This window comes from Bombina bombina, chromosome 4 (assembly GCF_027579735.1).
Source record: "Bombina bombina isolate aBomBom1 chromosome 4, aBomBom1.pri, whole genome shotgun sequence".
In the NCBI taxonomy this organism is placed as follows: Eukaryota; Metazoa; Chordata; class Amphibia; order Anura; family Bombinatoridae; genus Bombina; species Bombina bombina.
This window is the reverse complement of record NC_069502.1, coordinates 1,213,695,349-1,213,715,717: the sequence shown is the minus strand read 5'-3', so window position 1 is coordinate 1,213,715,717 and position 20,369 is coordinate 1,213,695,349.

Here is a 20,369-nt window from a genome sequence, read left to right as displayed (position 1 = left end):
ACACATTATATGTCACAGCAAGCTCTTTAGGACACATTATGTGTCACAGCAAGCTCTATATGACACATTATATGTCACAGCAAGCTCTAGGACACATTATATGTCACAGCAAGCTCTATAGGACACATTATATGTCACAGCAAGCTCTATAGGACACATTATGTGTCACATCAAGCTCTATAGGACACATTATATGTCACATCAAGCTCTATAGGTCACATTATGTGTCACAGCAAGCTCTATAGGACACATTATATGTCACAGCAAGCTCTATAGGACACATTATATGTCACAGCAAGCTCTATAGGACACATTATGTGTCACATCAAGCTCTATAGGACACATTATATGTCACATCAAGCTCTATAGGTCACATTATATGTCACAGCAAGCTCTATAGGACACATTATATGTCACATTAAGCTCTATAGGACACATTATATGTCACAGCAAGCTCTATAGGACACATTATGTGTCACATCAAGCTCTATAGGACACATTATTTGTCACAGCAAGCTCTATAGGACACATTATGTGTCACATCAAGCTCTATAGGACACATTATGTGTCACAGCAAGCTCTATAGGACACATTATATGTCACATTAATCTCTATAGGACACATTATATGTCACATTAAGCTCTATAGGACACATTATATGTCACAGCAAGCTCTATAGGACACATTATGTGTCACATCAAGCTCTATAGGACACATTATTTGTCACATCAAGCTCTATAGGACACATTATGTGTCACATCAAGCTCTATAGGACACATTATGTGTCACAGCAAGCTCTATAGGACACATTATATGTCACAGCAAGCTCTATAGGACACATTATGTGTCACAGCATGTTCTATAGGACACATTATATGTCACAGCAAGCTCTATAGGACACATTATATGTCACAGCAAGCTCTATAGGACACATTATGTGTCACAGCAAGCTCTATAGGACACATTATGTGTCACAGCAAGCTCTATAGGACACATTATGTGTCACATCAAGCTCTATAGGACACATTATGTGTCACAGCAAGCTCTATAGGACACATTATGTGTCACTGCAAGCTCTATAGGACACATTATGTGTCACAGCAAGCTCTATAGGACACATTATATGTCACAGCAAGCTCTATAGGACACATTATGTGTCACAGCAAGCTCTATAGGACACATTATATGTCACAGCAAGCTCTATAGGACACATTATATGTCACAGCAAGCTCTATAGGACACATTATGTGTCACAGCAAGCTCTATAGGACACATTATATGTCACAGCAAGCTCTATAGGACACATTATGTGTCACAGCAAGCTCTATAGGACACATTATATGTCACAGCAAACTCTAGGACACATTATATGTCACAGCAAGCTCTATAGGACACATTATATGTCACAGCAAGCTCTATAGGACACATTATATGTCACATTAAGCTCTATAGGACACATTATATGTCACAGCAAGCTCTATAGGACACATTATATGTGACAGCAAGCTCTATAGGACACATTATATGTCACAGCAAGCTCTATAGGACACATTATGTGTCACATCAAGCTCTATAGGACACATTATGTGTCACATCAAGCTCTATAGGACACATTATGTGTCACAGCAAGCTCTATAGGATACATTATATGTCACATTAAGCTCTATAGGACACATTATATGTCACAGCAAGCTCTATAGGACACATTATATGTCACAGCAAGCTCTATAGGACACATTATGTGTCACATCAAGCTCTATAGGACACATTATTTGTCACATCAAGCTCTATAGGACACATTATGTGTCACATCAAGCTCTATAGGACACATTATGTGTCACTGCAAGCTCTATAGGACACATTATATGGCACAGCAAGCTCTATAGGACACATTATGTGTCACAGCAAGCTCTATAGGACACATTATATGTCACAGCAAGCTCTATAGGACACATATGTCACAGCAAGCTCTATAGGACACATTATGTGTCACAGCAAGCTCTATAGGACACATTATGTGTCACAGCAAGCTCTATAGGACACATTATAGGTCACAGCAAGTTCTATAGGACACATTATGTGTCACAGCAAGCTCTATAGGACACATTATATGTCACAGCAAGCTCTATAGGACACATTATGTGTCACAGCAAGCTCTAGGACACATTATATGTCACAGCAAGCTCTATAGGACACATTATGTGTCACAGCAAGCTCTATAGGACACATTATGTGTCACAGCAAGCTCTATAGGACACATTATATGTCACAGCAAGCTCTATAGGACACATTATATGTCACAGCAAGCTCTATAGGACACATTATGTGTCACAGCAAGCTCTATAGGACACATTATGTGTCACATCAAGCTCTATAGGACACATTATATGTCACAGCAAGCTCTATAGGACACATTATGTGTCACAGCAAGCTCTATAGGACACATTATGTGTCACTGCAAGCTCTATAGGACACATTATGTGTCACAGCAAGCTCTATAGGACACATTATATGTCACAGCAAGCTCTATAGGACACATTATGTGTCACAGCAAGCTCTATAGGACACATTATATGTCACAGCAAGCTCTATAGGACACATTATATGTCACAGCAAGCTCTATAGGACACATTATGTGTCACAGCAAGCTCTATAGGACACATTATATGTCACAGCAAGCTCTATAGGACACATTATGTGTCACAGCAAGCTCTATAGGACACATTATATGTCACAGCAAACTCTAGGACACATTATATGTCACAGCAAGCTCTATAGGACACATTATATGTCACAGCAAGCTCTATAGGACACATTATATGTCACATTAAGCTCTATAGGACACATTATATGTCACAGCAAGCTCTATAGGACACATTATATGTGACAGCAAGCTCTATAGGACACATTATATGTCACAGCAAGCTCTATAGGACACATTATGTGTCACATCAAGCTCTATAGGACACATTATGTGTCACATCAAGCTCTATAGGACACATTATGTGTCACAGCAAGCTCTATAGGATACATTATATGTCACATTAAGCTCTATAGGACACATTATATGTCACAGCAAGCTCTATAGGACACATTATATGTCACAGCAAGCTCTATAGGACACATTATGTGTCACATCAAGCTCTATAGGACACATTATTTGTCACATCAAGCTCTATAGGACACATTATGTGTCACATCAAGCTCTATAGGACACATTATGTGTCACAGCAAGCTCTATAGGACACATTATATGGCACAGCAAGCTCTATAGGACACATTATGTGTCACAGCAAGCTCTATAGGACACATTATATGTCACAGCAAGCTCTATAGGACACATATGTCACAGCAAGCTCTATAGGACACATTATGTGTCACAGCAAGCTCTATAGGACACATTATGTGTCACAGCAAGCTCTATAGGACACATTATAGGTCACAGTAAGTTCTATAGGACACATTATGTGTCACAGCAAGCTCTATAGGACACATTATATGTCACAGCAAGCTCTATAGGACACATTATATGTCACAGCAAGCTCTATAGGACACATTATGTGTCACAGCAAGCTCTAGGACACATTATATGTCACAGCAAGCTCTATAGGACACATTATGTGTCACAGCAAGCTCTATAGGACACATTATGTGTCACAGCAAGCTCTATAGGACACATTATATGTCACAGCAAGCTCTATAGGACACATTATATGTCACAGCAAGCTCTATAGGACACATTATGTGTCACAGCAAGCTCTATAGGACACATTATGTGTCACATCAAGCTCTATAGGACACATTATATGTCACAGCAAGCTCTATAGGACACATTATGTGTCACAGCAAGCTCTATAGGACACATTATGTGTCACATCAAGCTCTATAGGACACATTATGTGTCACAGCAAGCTCTATAGGACACATTATGTGTCACTGCAAGATCTATAGGACACATTATGTGTCACAGCAAGCTCTATAGGACACATTATATGTCACAGCAAGCTCTATAGGACACATTATGTGTCACAGCAAGCTCTATAGGACACATTATATGTCACAGCAAGCTCTATAGGACACATTATATGTCACAGCAAGCTCTATAGGACACATTATATGTCACAGCAAGCTCTATAGGACACATTATGTGTCACAGCAAGCTCTATAGGACACATTATGTGTCACAGCAAGCTCTATAGGACACATTATATGTCACAGCAAGCTCTATAGGACACATTATGTGTCACAGCAAGCTCTATAGGACACATTATGTGTCACATCAAGCTCTATAGGACACATTATATGTCACAGCAAGCTCTATAGGACACATTATGTGTCACAGCAAGCTCTATAGGACACATTATGTGTCACATCAAGCTCTATAGGACACATTATGTGTCACAGCAAGCTCTATAGGACACATTATGTGTCACTGCAAGCTCTATAGGACACATTATGTGTCACAGCAAGCTCTATAGGACACATTATATGTCACAGCAAGCTCTATAGGACACATTATGTGTCACAGCAAGCTCTATAGGACACATTAAATGTCACAGCAAGCTCTATAGGACACATTATATGTCACAGCAAGCTCTATAGGACACATTATGTGTCACAGCAAGCTCTATAGGACACATTATATGTCACAGCAAGCTCTATAGGACACATTTTATGTCACAGCAACCTCTATAGGACACATTATATGTCACAGCAAGCTCTATAGGACACATTATGTGTCACAGCAAGCTTTATAGGACACATTATGAGTCACATCAAGCTCTATAGGACACATTATATGTCACAGCAAGCTCTATAGGACACATTATATGTCACAGCAAGCTCTATAGGACACATTATGTGTCACATCAAGCTCTATAGGACACATTATATGTCACATCAAGCTCTATAGGTCACATTATGTGTCACAGCAAGCTCTATAGGACACATTATATGTCACAACAAGCTCTATAGGACACATTATGTGTCACAGCAAGCTCTATAGGACACATTATGTGTCACAGCAAGCTCTATAGGACATATTATGTGTCACAGCAATCTCTATAGGACACATTATGTGTCAAATCAAGCTCTATAGCACACATTATGTGTCACAGCATGCTCTATAGGACACATTATGTGTCGCAGCAAGCTCTATAGGACACATTATATGTCACAACAAGATCTATAGGACACATTATGTGTCACAGCAAGCTCTATAGGACACATTATGTGTCACAGCAAGCTCTATAGGACACATTATATGTCACAGCAAGATCTATAGGACACATTATATGTCACAGCAAACTCTATAGGACACATTATGTGTCACAGCAAGCTCTATAGGACACATTATATGTCACAGCAAGATCTATAGGACACATTATTTGTCACAGCAAGCTCTATAGGACACATTATGAGTCACAGAAAGCTCTATAGGACACATTATGAGTCACAGCAAGCTCTATAGGACACATTATGTGTCACAGCAAGCTCTATAGGACACATTATATGTCACAGCAAGCTCTATAGGACACATTATGTGTCACAGCAAGCTCTAGGACACATTATATGTCACAGCAAGCTCTATAGGACACATTATGTGTCACAGCAAGCTCTATAGGACACATTATGTGTCACAGCAAGCTCTATAGGACACATTATGTGTCACAGCAAGCTCTATAGGACACATTATATGTCACAGCAAGCTCTATAGGACACATTATGTGTCACAGCAAGCTCTATAGGACACATTATGTGTCACAGCAAGTTCTATAGGACACATTATGTGTCAAATCAAGCTCTATAGGACACATTATGTGTCACAGCATGCTCTATAGGACACATTATATGTCACAGCAAGCTCTATAGGACACATTATATGTCACAGCAAGCTCTATAGGGCACATTATATGTCACAGCAAGCTCTATAGGACACATTATGTGTCACAGCAAGCTCTATAGGACACATTATATGTCACAGCAAGCTCTATAGGACACATTATGTGTCACAGCAAGCTCTATAGGACACATTATATGTCACAGCAAGCTCTATAGGATACATTATATGTCACAGCAAGCTCTATAGGACACATTATGTGTCACAGCAAGCTCTAGGACACATTATATGTCACAGCAAGCTCTATAGGACACATTATGTGTCACAGCAAGCTCTATAGGACACATTATGTGTCACAGCAAGCTCTATAGGACACATTATATGTCACAGCAAGCTCTATAGGACACATTATGTGTCACAGCAAGCTCTATAGGACACATTATGTGTCACTGCAAGCTCTATAGGACACATTATGTGTCACAGCAAGCTCTATAGGACACATTATATGTCAGAACAAGCTCTATAGGACACATTATGTGTCACAGCAAGCTCTATAGGACACATTATATGTCACAGCAAGCTCTATAGGACACATTATATGTCACAGCAAGCTCTATAGGACACATTATGTGTCACAGCAAGCTCTATAGGACACATTATATGTCACAGCAAGCTCTATAGGACACATTTTATGTCACAGCAAGCTCTATAGGACACATTATGTGTCACAGCAAGCTCTATAGGACACATTATGAGTCACAGCAAGCTCTATAGGACACATTATATGTCACAGCAAGCTCTATAGGACACATTATATGTCACAGCAAGCTCTATAGGACACATTATGTGTCACATCAAGCTCTATAGGACACATTATATGTCACATCAAGCTCTATAGGTCACATTATGTGTCACAGCAAGCTCTATAGGACACATTATATGTCACAGCAAGCTCTATAGGACACATTATATGTCACAGCAAGCTCTATAGGACACATTATGTGTCACAGCAAGCTCTATAGGACACATTATATGTCACAGCAAGCTCTATAGGACACATTATGTGTCACAGCAATCTCTATAGGACACATTATGTGTCAAATCAAGCTCTATAGGACACATTATGTGTCACAGCATGCTCTATAGGACACATTATGTGTCACAGCAAGCTCTATAGGACACATTATATGTCACAACAAGATCTATAGGACACATTATGTGTCACAGCAAGCTCTATAGGACACATTATGTGTCACAGCAAGCTCTATAGGACACATTATATGTCACAGCAAGCTCTATAGGACACATTATGTGTCACAGCAAGCTCTATAGGACACATTATATGTCACAGCAAGATCTATAGGACACATTATTTGTCACAGCAAGCTCTATAGGACACATTATGAGTCACAGCAAGCTCTATAGGACACATTATGAGTTACAGCAAGCTCTATAGGACACATTATGTGTCACAGCAAGCTCTATAGGACACATTATATGTCACAGCAAGCTCTATAGGACACATTATGTGTCACAGCAAGCTCTATAGGACACATTATATGTCACTGCAAGCTCTATAGGACACATTATGTGTCACAGCAAGCTCTATAGGACACATTATATGTCACAGCAAGCTCTATATGACACATTATGTGTCACAGCAAGCTCTATAGGACACATTATATGTCACAGCAAGCTCTATATGACACATTATGTGTCACAGCAAGCTCTATAGGACACATTATATGTCACACCAAGCTCTATAAGACACATTATATGTCACAGTAAGCTATATAGGACACATTATATGTCACAGCAATCTCTATAGGACACATTATATGTCACAGCAAGCTCTATAGGACACATTATGTGACACAGCAAGCTCTATAGGACACATTATGTGTCAAAGCAAGCTCTATAGGACACATTATGTGACACATCAAGCTCTATAGGACACATTATGTGTCACATCAAGCTCTATAGGACACATTATGTGTCACATCAAGCTCTATAGGACACATTATATGTCACAGCAAGCTCTATAGGACACATTATGAGTCACAGCAAGCTCTATAGGACACATTATGAGTCAAAGCCAGCTCTATAGGACACATTATGAGTCACAGCAAGCTCTATATGACACATTATGAGTCACAGCAAGCTCTATAGGACACATTATGTGTCACAGCAAGCTCTATAGGACACATTATGTGTCACAGCAAGCTCTATAGGGCACATTATATGTCACAGCAAGCTCTATAGGACACATTATATGTCACAGCAAGCTCTATAGGACACATTATGTGTCACAGCAAGCTCTATAGGACACATTATGTGTCACAGCAAGCTCTATAGGACACATTATATGTCACAGCAAGCTCTATAGGACACATTATATGTCACAGCAAGCTCTATAGGACACATTATGTGTCACAGCAAGCTCTATAGGACACATTATATGTCACAGCAAGCTCTATAGGACACATTATATGTCACAGCAAGCTCTATAGGACACATTATGTGTCACAGCAAGCTCTATAGGACACATTATATGTCACAGCAAGCTCTATAGGACACATTATGTGTCACAGCAAGCTCTATAGGACACATTATATGTCACAGCAAGCTCTATAGGACACATTATGTGTCACAGCAAGCTCTATAGGACACATTATGTGTCACACCAAGCTCTATAGGACAAATTATATGTCACAGTAAGCTATATAGGACACATTATATGTCACAGCAATCTCTATAGGACACATTATATGTCACAGCAAGCTCTATAGGACACATTATGTGTCACAGCAAGCTCTATAGGACACATTATGTGTCACACCAAGCTCTATAGGACACATTATATGTCACAGTAAGCTATATAGGACACATTATATGTCACAGCAATCTCTATAGGACACATTATATGTCACAGCAAGCTCTATAGGACACATTATGTGTCACAGCAAGCTCTATAGGACACATTATATGTCACAGCAAGCTCTATAGGACACATTATGTGTCACAGCAAGCTCTATAGGACACATTATATGTCACAGCAAGCTCTATAGGACACATTATATGTCACAGCAAGCTCTATAGGACACATTATGTGTCACAGCAAGCTCTATAGGACACATTATATGTCACAGCAAGCTCTATAGGACACATTATGTGTCACAGCAATCTATATAGGACACATTATATGTCACAGCAAGCTCTATAGGACACATTATATGTCACAGCATGCTCTATAGGACACATTGTGTGTCACAGCAATCTATATAGGACACATTATATGTCACAGCAAGCTCTATAGGACACATTATATGTCACAGTATGCTCTATAGGACACATTATGGGGGGTAGTTATCAAGCCGTCAACCTCAAATACGCTGGAATTCCACAGCGTATTTGTGGCGAGGCTGATTCGCCTTAGTTATCAAAGGCTCGAGACCGGCAAAAGTAGAATTTTGTGACGTAAACTTCGATCCGCCGGACTCAGTCCGACACAGATCGATTCTTACGTCACTCCAGATGTTCCGTACACAAGTGCGGCACAATCTCACTACTTTTGCTAGTTATCAAATGACTAGCAGGTACGCTCGGCACTTTTACGGCCCAGCGTACCTGGTTTTCAAACCGCCACCCCTGGAGGCGGCGGATCCTATAGGAATCAATGGGAGTCTGACCATAGCGAAAGTACAAGTTCGCTGCTGACAGACATCCCATTGATTTCTATGGGAGCTGTCTACACCTAACACCCTAACATGTACCCCGAGTCTAAACACCACTAATCTGTCCCCCCTACACCGCCACAACTAAATAGTTATTACCCCCTAAACCGCCGCTCCCGGAGCCCACCGCAAGCTACTCTATACATATTAACCCCTAAACCGCCGCTCCCGGAGCCCACCGCAACTATAATAAATGTATTAACCCCTAAACCGCCGCTCCCTGAACCCGCCGCAACCTATATTAAATTTATTAACCCCTATCCTGCCCCCCCTAAACCGTCGCCACCTATATTAAATTTATTAACCCCTATCCTGCCCCCCCTACACCGTCGCCACCTATATTAAATTTATTAACCCCTATCCTGCCCCCCACTACACTGCCGCCACTGTAATAAAATTATTAACCCCTAAACCTAAGTCTAACACTAACCCTAACACCCCCCTAACTTAAAAATTAATTAAATAAATCTAAACAATGTTCCAATCAGCCAATAGAATGAGAGCTCAATCTGATTGGCTGATTGGATCAGCCAATCGGATTGAACTTGAATCTGATTGGCTGATTCCATCAGCCAATCAGATTTTTCCTACCTTAATTCCGATTGGCTGATAGAATCCTATCACACAATCGGAATTGAGGGGACGCCATCTTGGATGACGTCCCTTAATGGAGCCTTCATTCGTCGGTAGTCCGTCGGTGAAGAAGGATGTTCCGCGTCGGCGGGATGAAGATTCAAGACCCGGCTTGGAAGATGACATCGCCCGGATAGAAGACTTCTTCAGCGCCGCCTGGATGATGACTTCATCGGATGGAAGATTTCTTCAGCGCCGCTTGGAGGATTAACTTCTTCCGCTCCGGATGTCCACTTCGGTTCAATCGCTGCTGGGCTGAGTGAAGACGACTCAAGGTAGGATGATCTTCAGGGGATTAGTGTTAGGTTTTTGTAAGGGGGGTTTGGGTTAGATTAGGGGTATGTGGGTGGTGGGTTTTAATGTTGGGGGGGGTTGTATTTTTCTTTTACAGGCAAAAGAGCAGTTTTCTTTGGGGCAAGCCCCACAAATGGCCCTTTTAAGGGCTGGTAAGGTAAAAGAGCTTTGAACTTTATTTAATTTAGAATAGGGTAGGGCATTTTTTTATTTTGGGGGGGTTTGTTATTTTATTAGGGGGATTAGATTAGGTGTAAGTAGCTTAAAATTGTTGTAATATTTTTAAAATGTTTGTAACTTATTTTTTTATTTTTTGTAACTTAGCTTTTTTTATTTTTTGTACTTTAGTTAGTTTATGTAATTGTATTTAATTGTAGTTATTTGTAGGTAGTTTATTTAATTAATTTAATGATAGTGTAGTATTAGGTTTAATTGTAACTTAGGTTAGGATTTATTTTACAGGTAATTTTGTATTTCTTTTAGCTAGGTAGTTATTAAATAGTTAATAACTATTTAATAACTATTCTAACTAGCTAAAATAAATACAAAGTTACCTGTAAAATAAATATAAATCCTAAGATAGCTACAATATAATTATTATTTATATTGTAGCTATATTAGGGTTTATTTTACAGGTAAGTATTTAGTTTTAAATAGGAATAATTTATTTAAGTATAGTGTAGTGTTAGGTGTAATTGTAACTTAGGTTAGTTTTTATTTTACAGGTAAATTTCTCTTTATTTTAGCTAGGTAAGCTATTAAATAGTTAATAACTATTTAATACCTATTGTACCTAGTTAAAATAAATTGAAAGTTACCTGTAAAATAAAAATAAATCCTAAGATAGCTACAATATAATTATTATTTATATTGTAGCTATATTAGGGTTTATTTTAAAGGTAAGTATTTAGTTTTAAATAGGATTAATTTAGTTAATAAGAGAAATATTATTTAGATTTATTTAATTAATATTTAAGTTAGGGGGGTGTTAGGGTTAGTGTTAGACTTAGGTTTAGGGGTTAATAATTTTATTACAGTGGCAGCGGTGTAGTGGGGGGCAGGATAGGGGTTAATTAATTTATTATAGGTGATGACGGTGTAGGGGGGGCAGGATAGGGGTTAATAGGTTTAATATAGGTTGCGGCGGGTTCAGGGAGCGGCGGTTTAGGGGTTAAACTATTTATTTAGTTGCGGCGAGGTGCGGGATCAGCAGGATGGGGTTAATAATTTTATTATAGATGGCGACGGTATAGGGGGGGCAGGATAGCGGTTACTAGGTATAATGTAGGTTGCAGCGGTGTCCGGGAGCGGTGGTTTAGGGGTTAATACATTTATAAGAGTTGCGGCAGGGTCTATGAGCGGCGGTTTAGGGGTTAGTAACTTTATTGAGTTGCGGGAGGCTCCGGGGGCGCCGGTATAGGGGGTAGAACAGTGTAGTTTAGTGTGGGTGCTTAGTGACAGGCTAGTAATAAAGCTGGGAAAAAGCCGAAGAGCAGCGAGATCGGATGAGTGATAACTCTCACAGTCCGCTGCTCATCGCCCCGCGGCTTTTTGACAGCTTTATTTGATAACTTAGGCGAACATATTCAAGGTCCGCGGCAGCGAAGGTAGGCGAGCTTAGGCGGGCGTATTGGGCCGGCGAAGGCAGAAAAGTAGACGGCTTGATAACTACCCCCCCAACTGTCACATCAAGCTCTATAGGACACATTATATGTCACAGCAAGCTCTATAGGACACATTATATGTCACAGCAAGCTCTATAGGACACATTATATAATATGGCTAGATGCAGTTCATTTAGAATAGAATCCATGTTTTCAGTTTGTATTTGGCAACATGTTTATAGCTGAGAAAGTTCCAGAAGGACATCGGAACTATAAGAGCTTAAAGGTCATGACATGGACCCACAAAAGTGTCACCATTTTTTAACAGTTTAGTGGTATTTTTTGGTGGTTAAAGTTGGAGCCAGGACTATGGTTAGGGTTGGGGCTCAATTTATTTCTATGGCTAGGGGTAGGGTCACTGTTAGGATGAGAGTTAAGCGAAAGGATAGGGTTAGAGTTAGGCCTTTGTCTAGGGTTAGGGCTCAGTTTATGGATAGGTTTAGAGTTTGGTGTTGTTTTATGAATAGGGTTAGTGTTATGGATAGGCTAAGCTTACAGAGAGGCCAAGGTTAGTGTTAGATTTAGGGATAGGACTACAGTAAGGGTTAGATTTAGAGATATAACTAGGGTTAGGGTTAGATTTAGGGATAGGACTGGAGTAAGGGTAAGATTTAGGAAAAGAACTAGAGTTGGGGTTAGATTTAGGGATAGGTGAAGATTTAGGATTAGGATTATATTTAGGGATAAGACTAGAGTTAGGGTTCGATTTAGTGATAGGACTAGAGTTAGGGTTAGTTTCAGGGATAGGACTAGAGTTAGGGTTAGATTTAGTGATAGGACTAGTGTTAGGGTTAGTTTCAGGGATAGGACTAGTGTTAGGGTTAGATTTAGGGATAGGACTAGAGTTAGGTTTAGATTTAGGGATAGGACTAGAGTTAGGGTTAGATTTAGGGATATAACTAGGGTTAGGGTTAGATTTAGTGATAGGACTAGAGTTATGGTTATATTTAGGGATAGTACTAGAGTTAGGGTTAGATTAATGGATAGGACTAGAGTTAGGGTTAGATTTAGGGATCGTACTAGAGTTAGGGTTAGATTTAGGGAAAGGACTTGAGTTAGGGTTAGATTTAGAATTAGGACTAGAGTTAGAGTTATAGTTAGATTTAGGAATATGACTAGAGTTATAGATTTGGTTAGATTTAGGGATTGGACTAGAGATGGAGTAAGATTTAGTTTTTTTTGGCAAGAGGATACAAAAAAAGCACCTTCCTCAAGACTAATCCCAAGTAGCGAGAATGGATAGAAACACACTTCTTACAAAGAGTAAAAGTACCAAAACTCAGAAAACACCCACTAGTGAGAACAAGACCACTATACCCAGAGAAAACATATGTTTTGTAACTAAATATAGCAGCCAATTTTACACCATAGTTAAGATCATAAAGAAATATTTACCGGTTTTAAATGGAGACATCACTTTAAGACATAAACTAGATAACAATATCAAATTCGTAGCCAAAAAAGCACCCACTATACGTGACAAAATTACACAAAAATTCCATCAAAAAATCCCATCCAACATGAATTGGCTAACACCTACCAAAGGAAATTTTAAATGTGGTCATATTCCATGCAAAAGTTGTAAATTTACTGATAGAAGCATCACATTCGATTCCTCACAAACTAACAAATCATATCCCATTACCTCCAGAATGGATTGTACATCCACACATACCTCATAACTTGCCTACATTGTAAACAACAATATACTGGCATCACAACACGTCCACTAAAAGACCGCATAAGAGAACATCTCTTATCAATAGAAGAAGAGACTCCGAGAACACCAGTCGCTAAACATTTTCACACACACGAACAGAAATTATCTAACTTTTCTTTTAAGGCAATTGAACATATTCCAAAAAACCCACTGGGGGGAGATAGAAATAGGACATTACTAAAAAGAGAAGTATATTAGATATTCACACTACAGACCAGAGCACCACAAGGCATGAACAAAAAATATGATGTGAGCCTATTCATAGACTAACTGACACACACTCAAATTGATATATTGACTTTTGCCATCAAATAGTAGCTAATATCCTCACACCTTAGTTCTTCTTTTCTAAGTTATGTTCACAATCAAGCTCTATTGGTGTACAACATATCATACAAACTCAGGTCTAAAAAGTTCAAATAGTCTTTCTTGTCCACCAAGGTTGCACTCTCTTATTACCTCTTCCCCTTCCATACATTCAGTTAGTTTAACATTTTAACCAACCTATAAGAAAATGTTTTTATCTTTTAGAGTATAGCTGTTTCCATTATCTCTACTTTCTCCCTACGAATAGTTAGACACAGATATCCCAGCCACCTAGTACTATAAACAGATAATTTTCTATGATGTTTTTTAAAACATAAAAAGAACTAATGTTAGTTGTGTAATCAACTAACTACTATATGTCTTTTATGCATTTTAAGTAAATATTAGGATCTAACAGGGATATCTATAGAGATATACATCATCTAGCTCTTTCACCTATATCATCTCTTTAGTGCTCTTTATCTCCATTTTGCAACTATCATTAAGACATAGTGTTTCTTGCTTATAAAGTATTGAGCCTTTAATGTTATTAACTTTTTTAATTATTAGCTTTTCTTGTCTGCCGCTCCTAACAGGGGCTCATTATTCAGCATATATGGGGACTGTTTTTGTCATCTACCCTATGAGTTATGATTCTATTTCATTTAATAATGAGAATCACCCTTCTGTCTTGAATACATATTCACAAGTAATAAGCAGCCCTAATATACTGTCTAATGACAAATGTATCCTCAACTGTAAATACTAACTGTATGGTAATACTTTTATGTATTAGTTACAAGTTGGATTTTGTTCTAATATGTTTCCTCCAGCTGGACAGCAACATTGTGGATGTGAGCCACTGCTCTAACTGATAGGTGCATTGCGGTGTACCATTTCCTTTTCACTAGTCTATACAGTTCATCGTATACAACAAGGGTTAACTATAACACACCTACCTTAATGCACCTCTCATTGGCCCATCACACCTATAAGTTGATCTCCAGCAGCAGGAATCAATATCTCTGATGAAGTGCATGTGCCCATGCGTGAAACGCGTAAGATAGGAGCTTACCTGTTGTCCTATATGGAAGCCTGCTCCTAATAAACTTTTTGCATCTACTTAAAGACTCAGCGCTTCTTTTTCCTCATTCCTAAGATTTAGTTATAGGACTAGAGTTAGGGTTAAATTTAGGGACAGGACTAGAGTTAGTGTTAGATTTATAAATAGGACTAGAGTTAAGGTTAGATTTAGGGATAGAAATAGAGTTATGGTTAGATTTAAGGATAAGACTAAAGTTAAAGTTAGATTTAGGGATAGAACTAGAGTTAGGGTTAGATTTAGGGATAGGACTAAAGTTAGGGTTAGATTTTGGGATAGGACTAGAGTTAGGGTTAGATTTAGGGATAGGACTAGAGTTATGGTTAGATTTAGGGATAGGACTAGAGTTAGGGTTAGATTTAGGGATAGAACTAGAGTTAGTGTTAGATTTAGGGATAGGACTAGAGTTAGGGTTATGGTTAGATTTAGTGATAGGACTAGAGTTAGAGTTTGATTTAAGGATAGAATAGAGTTATCATTAGATTTAGTTATAGGACTAGAGTTAGGGATAGATTTAGGGATAAGATTTAAGTTAGGGTTAGATTTAGGAATTTAACTACAGTTAGAGTTTGGGTTAGGACAAGTGTTAGAGTAAGATTTAGGGATAAGACATGGTTATGGTTAGATTTAGGGATAGGTCTAGAGTTAGGGTTAGATTTAGTGTTAGGGAATAGGACGAGAGTCGGGGTTAGATTTAGGGTTAGGTCTAGAGTTAGGGTTAGATTTAGGGATAAGACATGGGTTAGGGTTAGATTTAGGGATAGGACTAGAGTTAGGGTTATGGTTAGATTTAGGGATAGGACTAGAGTTAGAGATAGATTTAGGGATGGGACTAGAGTTATGGTTAGGTTTAGGGATAGGATTAGAGTTAGGGTTAGGCATAGGACAATAGTTAGGGTTAGATTTAGGCATATGACAAGATTTTGAGTTAGATTTAGGGATAGGACTAGAGTAAAGGTTAGATTTAGGGATAAGAGTAGAGTAAGGGATATATTTAGGGATAGGACTTGAGTTAGGGTTATGGTTAAATTTAGGGATAGGACTTTAGATAGATTTATGGATAGGACTAGAGTTAGATTTAGGGATATGACTAGGGTTAGGGTTAGCTTTAGGGATAGGACTTGAGTATAGGGTTAGATTTAGGGATAGTGCTAGAGTTAGAGTTAGGGTTAGATTTAGGGATAGAACAAGAGTTATGGTTAGATTCGAGGGATAGGATTAGAGTTAGGGTTATTGTTAGATTTAGGGATAGGACTAGAGTAAGGGTTAGATTTAGTGTAAGGGGATAGGACTAGAGTAAGGGTTAGATTTAGGGATAGGACTTGAGTTAGGGTTATGGTTAAATTTAGGGATAGGAGTTGAGATAGATTTATGGATAGGACTAGAGTTAGATTTAGGGATATGACTAGGGTTAGGGTTAGCTTTAGGGATAGGACTTGAGTATAGGGTTAGATTTAGGGATAGTGCTAGAGTTAGAGTTAGGGTTAGATTTAGGGATAGAACAAGAGTTATGGTTAGATTCAGGGATAGGACTAGAGTTAGGGTAAAATTTAGGGATAAGATTAGAGTTAGGGTTATTGTTAGATTTAGGGATAGGACTTGAGTATAGGGTTAGATTTAGGGATAGTGCTAGAGTTAGAGTTAGGGTTAGATTTGGGGATAGAACAAGAGTTATGGTTAGATTCAGGGATAGGACTAGAGTTAGGGTTAGATTTAGAGATATGACTAGAGTTAGGGTTAGATTTAGGGATAAGACTAGATTTAGGGTTAGGGTTAGCGATAGGACTAGAGTTAGTGTTAGATTTAGGGATAGTATGAGATTTATGGTTAGATTTAGAGATAGGACTAGAGTTAGGGTAAGATTTAGGGATAGGACTAGAGTTAGGGTTAGATTTAGTAATAGGACAAGAGTTGGGGTTAGATTTAGGGATAGGACTAGAGTTAGGGTAAGATTCAGGGATAGGTATAGAGTAAGGTTTATGGTTAGATTTAAGTATAGGACTTGAGGTATGGTTAGATTTAGGAATAGGACTAGAGTTAGAGTTATGGTTAGATTTAGGGATAGGACTAGAATTAGAGATAGATTTAGGGATAGGACTAGAGTTAGAGCTAGGGTTAGATTTAGGGATAGGACTAGAGTTAAAGATAGATTTAGGGATAGGACTAGAGTTAGAGATAGATTTAGGGATAGGACAAGAGTTAGGGTTAGATTTAGGTATAGGGCTAGAGTTAGGGTTAGATTTAGGGATAGGGGATAGGACGAGAGTAAGGGTTAGATTTAGTGATAGGACTAGAGTTAGGGTTATGGTTAGATTTAGGGATAGGACTAAAGTTAGGGTTTGATTTAGGGATAGGACTAGAGTTAAGGTTATTTTAGGGATAGGACGAGAGTTAGGGTTAGATTTAGGGATAGGACTAGAGTTATGGTTAGATTTAGCGAAAGGACTACAGTGAGGGTTATGGTTAGATTTAGGGATTAGTGATGTCATGAATAGTTCGCCGGCGAATAGTTCCCGGCGAACATAGCATGTTAGCGTTCGCCCTGGTGGGCGAACATATGCGATGTTCGATCCGCCCCCTATTCTTCAGCATTGAGTAAACTTTGACCCTTTACCTCACAGTCAGCCAATCAGCGGCAGACACTCCCTCCCAGACCCTCCCACCTCCTGCACAGCATCCATTTTAGATTCATTTGGAAGCTGCATTCTTAGTGAGAGGAGGGACAGAAATTTAAAAACATTTTATTTTAGTACTGGCAGACAATTGTGGGGTGGGGGAGGGAAGGGAGCTGTGTGGGAGGGATCAGGGGGTCTGATGTGTCAGGTGGGAGGTTGATCTCTACACTAAAGCTAAAATTAACCCTGCAAGCTCCCTACAAACTACCTAATTAACCCCTTCACTGCTAGCCATAATACATGTGTGATGCGCAGCAGCATTTAGCGGCCTTCTAATTACTAGAAAGCAACGCCAAAGTCATATATGTCTGCTATTTCTGAACAAAGGGGATCCCAGAGAAGCATTTACAACCATTTGTGCCATAATTGCACAAGCTGTTTGTAAATGATTTCAGTGAGAAACCTAAAATTGTGAAAAATTTTACTTTTTTTTTTATTTGATCACATTTGGCGGTGAAATGGTGGCATGAAATATACCAAAATGGGCCTAGATCAATACTTTGGGTTGTCTACTACCCTACACTTAAGCTAAAATTAACTCTACAAGCTCCCTACATGCTCCCTAATTAACCCCTTCACTGCTGGGCATAAAACACGTGTGGTGCTCAGTGGCATTTAGCAGCCTTCTAATTACCAAAAAGCAACGCCAAAGCCATATAAGTCTGCTATTTCTGAACAAAGGGGATCCCAGAGAAGCATTTACAACCATTTATGCCATAATTGCATAAGTTGTTTGTAAATAATTTCTGTGAGAAACCTAAAGTTTGTGAAAAAGTGAACAATTTTTTTTTATTTGATCGCATTTTGCGGTGAAATGGTGGCATGAAATATACCAAAATGGGCCTAGATCAATACTTTGGGATGTCTTCTAAAAAAAATATATACATGTCAAGGGATATTCAGGTATTCCTGACAGATATCAGGGTTCCAATGTAACTAGCGCTCATTTTGAAAAAAAGTGGTTTTGAAATAGCAAAGTGCTTCTTGTATTTATTTCCCTATAACTTGCAAAAAAAGCAAAGAACATGTTAACATTGGGTATTTCTAAACTCAGGAATAAAATTTTGAAACTATTTAGCATGGTTGTTTTTTGGTGGTTGTAGATGTGTAACAGATTTTCAGGGCCTGCCAGGGCGCAGTGCCACACCAGTGCAACTCATATCTGGTGTAACATTAGTGTACATTAAAAAAAAATACAATTTTGACTGTAATAGATTGAATAGCAGTTAGTTGTCTGCAAGCGTGTGTGTAAGGCTTACAGCGTCTACTCTGCCAACTTCTGCCAGTGCACAGTGCCACTCATATCTGTTGTCACAGTAGCTTGCATGCATAGCACCACTAATCGAAAAAAAATGACAGGCAGAGGCAGGCCACCCCGCAGGGGCCGTCGTGGTGCTGTGATTCCCTTTGGCACTAGAATAATGCCCAGTGTTCAGAGGCCACGTACCCTGAACTCGAAAAGTTCCGAGGACATAGTTGACTGGCTAACACAGGACACCCAATCTTCTACAGCTTCCGCTCGGAAACCTTGACGCACCATCCTCCTCCAGCTTAGCTTCGGGCACCTCTCAAGTTACCACTCGCCCGCCTGCTGCCACCACCAACACTAGCACCACAGCTGCTTCACTTGATCTGTCAGAGGAGTTATTTACACATCAGTTGGAAGAAATGAGTGATAGTGATGCGCAACCATTTTTGCCAGAGGATGTAGATAACAGGGCTATGTCTCAGTCAGGCAGCATTACACACATGGACGTACGGTGTGATGATGATGATGTTGTACCTGCTGCGGGAGTTTGGCCTGTCACTGTGAAGCGGGCGTAACCCTTACACTACCTAATCGATACAACATCATACCTGATGTTTTAAAGCACGTTATTCCAAACAATTTAGGAATGTTAGGTGATTTATGCCCTTTATGGATTAAAACCAGACTCTGCATCAACTATGTAATTTTCAATGGGAGTTTTGCCATGGATCCCTCTCCGGCACGCCACAGTCCAGGTGTTAGTCCCATTGAAACAACTTTCCCATCACTATTGTGGCCAGAAAGAGTCCCTGTGGGTTTTAAAATTTGTCTGCCCGTTGAAGTCTATGGCGGTTCGCCCGGTTCGCCGGTTCTTGAACTTTTGTGGAAGTTCGCGTTCGCCGTTCGCGAACCCAAATTTTTATGTTCGCGACATCACTATTAGGGATAGGACTTGAGTTTGAGTTAGATTTAGGGATAGTACTAGAGTTAGAGTTAGATTTAGGGATACGACTAGAGTTAGGGTTATGGTTATATTTAGCGATAGGACTAGAGTTAGACTTAGATTAAGGGATAGCACTTGAGTTGGGGTAAAATTTAGGGATAGGACTAGAGTTAGGGTTATAATTAGATTTAGGGATAGGATTAGAGTTAT